Source organism: Papaver somniferum, chromosome 2 (assembly GCF_003573695.1).
Source record: "Papaver somniferum cultivar HN1 chromosome 2, ASM357369v1, whole genome shotgun sequence".
Classification (NCBI taxonomy): Eukaryota; Viridiplantae; Streptophyta; class Magnoliopsida; order Ranunculales; family Papaveraceae; genus Papaver; species Papaver somniferum.
Genome location: NC_039359.1, coordinates 71173437 through 71178017, shown reverse-complemented (window position 1 = coordinate 71178017; position 4581 = coordinate 71173437).

Here is a 4581-nt window from a genome sequence, read left to right as displayed (position 1 = left end):
CCGTCAAAGTCGACTCGGGCCACGACTCCTATGTCATGTACGAACCCGAGGGGCCGAGACGATATTGTAATCGTCGTCCTTCCCTGCAAACAGTTTGTATTTAAGGATACCCTTCCGTAGGGTATAAAAATAAAAATAAAAATAAAAATGTCCAAAGTTTAAAGTCCACAGTCCACAAAACTAAAGTGCAAAAACAAAAAGTAAATTACAAAATATTTCCTAGTACAATTCTAAAAAATAATAATAATAAAACTAAATCCTAAAAAAAAAATCTTCTTTTTGTCTTCTCTTTACGCTTTAAGCTTTTTTTTTTTTTTCTCCAAGTCCTTAGTGTTCACTTCAAACCTGTAAATCAAAGACAAAAAGAAACGTAAAAAGGAACAAAAATAAAATAAAAATAAAGATAAAAAAAATAAAAATAAAAATAAATCTAAAAAAAATGCTACCCAAACACAAATCCGCGTCGGCGGCGCCAAAAATTTGATGGTTTTCCAAATGATGTTGTAGTTGTGGTAAAAACTGGGTTCTTTTCAGACTTGTGGAGGAAATAATTTTTGAACTTAATAAAAAAAATAAAGATAAAACAAATTAAATTCAAAGGTGATGTAAATATTATGGAAAGACCAGGGGTTAGGATTTCACCATTCACCAAAATTCATGTGATTCAATAATAATTATTATCATGCAATTCTAGACATTATAATTCAAATCAAAAACAATTGTGATTCTAATCATTGCCTAAATCAGATTTTCAAAACATCCATTGTTAATCGCAAGCATGAAATATCAAAAGCAATAAACCAAGCATATTTCATCAAGAGAAAACACAATTAATTAATAAAAATCATTTATTCAATTTTCATTCGGTGCAATTAATCATAAAAGGATTGCATAAATAAATTTAAATGAATTTTACCACATAACTTTTGGAAGAATGGCTTCCTCCATCACCCCTGGGATTGGGTTTAGCTCCTCGTCCCAAAAACACACTCACAAGATGTATTCATGGCTAAAATAGGTGTTTTTATTGATGTATATAAGATGAAACAGGAATTAGCAACGCTGTACAAGTGTTACAGCGTCACTGTTACAAAGGGGTAAGTGCTTTAGAGACCGCTGTAAACGATAAGCCTTTACTGCTGTATAAGAACGATACTTGTTCGGCTTTTAAGACTTTCGAAGAACGACGGACTCTGCGAGTCTGTTCTTCGTCTTCTTCTTCCTCCTCGAGCAGCAGCAGCAGCAACAATACCTCCTGTAACTTCTTCTTCTCGTCTCTCGTGAACTCCCAACTCTCTCCTAAGGGTTTCTAAAACTTTCTAACCCTTCTCAACAGCCTTTATATACACAACAGGGTCCAAATAACTCGATTAAATCCGAGTTTATCTCCCTTTTTCTTCACGTGCAGTTGAGAGAGAAATCTCTTTTCTGTTGCTTTGTACGCGTCTGTTAGCTATAAAATAGCCACCAAACTCTTCCTATGACTTGAACAGGACCAAATACATGATTATCCAGCGTAAAAGTCTTCCAAAATCTCCACAAAATCTTCGACAGTGAACAGCAGGACACGTCTCTCTGCCTGGATTTTGATCTCTTCTTCCGGCTTATCCAGCCCAATTGGTTGGGTCTAATTGCTTGCAACAGGCCTGTTATGTCTTCTAGAGTCCATACGTACCAAATACATCCATTGAATCTCCTCAAAACTCGCTCAAATTCCGCTTTCAAAACTGTTCTTCGCTGCTGCCATTTTTCCGCCAGTTTCTGTTTTGAATTTTGAGAAGGAAACTGACCTCCCCCTAATCCAGTTATGGTGTCCCTTTAGCACATGCCCTGAAATGGGGTGCCCCTTATCCAACTTAGGAGTGCCTTTAGCAATTCTTCTGGGATGTTTTCCGCACTTTTTCGTGGTTCCTCCGAGCTATTTTTTGGGGTACTTCTGGTACACTTCTGGGGAGCTTCCGGTATGCTATCTACAGAGGTCCAAATGCCATATTTTTAGCCAATTTTGCCGCAAAACCTTATTCTTCTAAAAACACCTACAAAAAGATTAAAAACCAAAATAAGTACAACAATGGGCACTAACAATATACACAATTGAGATAAATATAAGACACAAAAATGTGCCTATCAGTAAATTACTGAGATCCATACATTCTCAATTTGCATAATTTAACCTACTTCGGCTTACAGCCCAGTCTCTAGCAATTCCAGCCAATTGTGGAAACGTTTCTCCTGCAATATGACAGGGATAAGGTAAATAACAAAAGAAATAAATTGGCAAGAAAAAACAAACAGAGATGCTGATGAACTTTATGCACGTTTTAACGACTAATAGAAGTCTCACCACCGGAATAAAGACCTATCAATAATTTCACATGGATATATCGGATCTAGCAATTGACCAACTATCCAGGTCATTATTAATTGCTTCACAATAAGAATATAGAGTGTTTGAACATATTCACTCATGTCTTTAAGAATTTCAGCTGAAAAGAGACAAATTCATAGTCTTTGATCTGATTTACTGAGTGACAAATTCAGATACTTGACATGCAATCGAAAAAAAGATAGGATCTTCTATCAACTCTGTGAAGAAGGAAAAAGTCTATAAACTACTTTAGAAGGATATATGACCTTGACCCAGTTACTCTGTTGGTTATTAGCTAGCAATTGGTCTTTCAGCTTCTCCACTGCAACAAACCTACAATAAGAACAATTCACCTTAGGCTTAGTAAGTATGAAATACTATTTACAATACCTTCACAAGTAAATACTTACAGAACATTGAACTAAAGCACTATAGTTGTAAATTCACCAACCAGGATGTAAATATACCAAAACAAAAGAGTAAAATAGCAAGGATGGGTCATTTCTTGCAACACTTTGAATACATGAGATGCTATTATGCTTCCTTCAAGGTCTTATTTATGTCAGAGACATGTTTGTTAACATTCTACTGGCTACAGGTGTTAGGAAGTTGTAGTCCCACAGTCATAGAATGTTGTCAGATACATAGTCCGCTGTTTTATTCTTAAAATAGTTTTTAAGAGCTGAAATAGGAGGACAGACTATAACCATATACATCGACTTACCAGCTTAAAACTTCTCTATAATTATAAATAAGAGGAGTATCAGAGCTCCAACAGAAAGGATAAGAAGGGGTAAATGTCTGATTTGACGAGCCTGCCCCTTTCCTATACAGAAACTTAGAAGTGTTAAAATAGGTAAGATATGGAGGCATGAAAAATTCAGGTTCCGGCTCATAAAATGTGGTTAGAATTTCCCAAGTAAACTAAAAGGCTTGTAGTGAACTGTTATCAACTTCTGCGGTAAGCATCAGAACTGGATCTATGATTTCATTTAATATGACACATTGAATTAAAATAGTATGTGACAATATATACAACAATATCCATTTACATCATTTTGCTAGGACATTTCCAGTAAAAAAATTTAATAAATTGATTTCTGCAAAATAAAAGACAAGCTTAATTCCATTATACTAGTTGTTACTAATTTACTATGCTTGTAGGAACACTAATCATTTAAGGGTGCAACTGCATAGCTTTCTCAAGCAAGGCAAACTCAGTAGCAAGGTATAACGTATTTCCATTTAACACCAAAGATTCGTAGAAGGTTACTGATGTGTTTTCAAAGTTGTTGTACTACTATGATTCGTTCAAAACTTGTGAAAGCGGATTTTTAAATTTTTTTTAATAAATAAAAATAGCGAACTAAATTAAAAAGATGTGAAAATTATGGAGAGAATAGGACTAGGATTCTACCATTGATTGATATTGGTGATTTAATAAAATAATAATTATGAAACTCAACATTCAGATTGATTCTAATACTATTGCCTAGACATGTAGATTTTCAAAAGAATAGATGTTAATCCAAGCATAGAATATCAAAACCCTAAAGCAAGCATATTCTATCAAGAGAAAATACACCTAACTAATCAAAATCATATAAACAATTTTTAGTTCAATGCAAAAATCATAATAGAGTTGTTGTAACTAATTAATAAAAATATATCACTTTTACCGAAACAACGGCTTCCTCCATAGCCCCAAGGATTGGGTTTAGCTCCGCATATTGGAAACACACTCAGAATAATTTTCCATTGCTCAAAAGTGTTTACAAGTGATGAAATTGGAGAAAATAATGATTAAACCGGGTTTGCTCTAAACGATCCCCAAACTCTCCATCCCCTCACTGATACCCAAGACACTCTTATTTATACTGTGAAGCCAATCTTAGGTCGACAATCATCTCAATTACTCCAAAAGATCTTTGCAGTTAATGAAAGTATTTCACGGGAATATTTTCTCTCCATTTTCACACGTCTTCTGAGTTGTATGGTATATTCAAATCTTCTCACTTAATTGAACCAAATAATGAAGAGAGTATCATCAATTAATTCCGTGAATAATTCCTTCCCTGTTTTCGAAAATATCCAAAAGTATACGATTTCCTTCCATTCAAGACATGTACAAAATCTTACTATCATGGTAAGAAGATAATCATGTCTTAAAGACACAAATATCCCCATAATATCATGACCAGAATCTCACACAG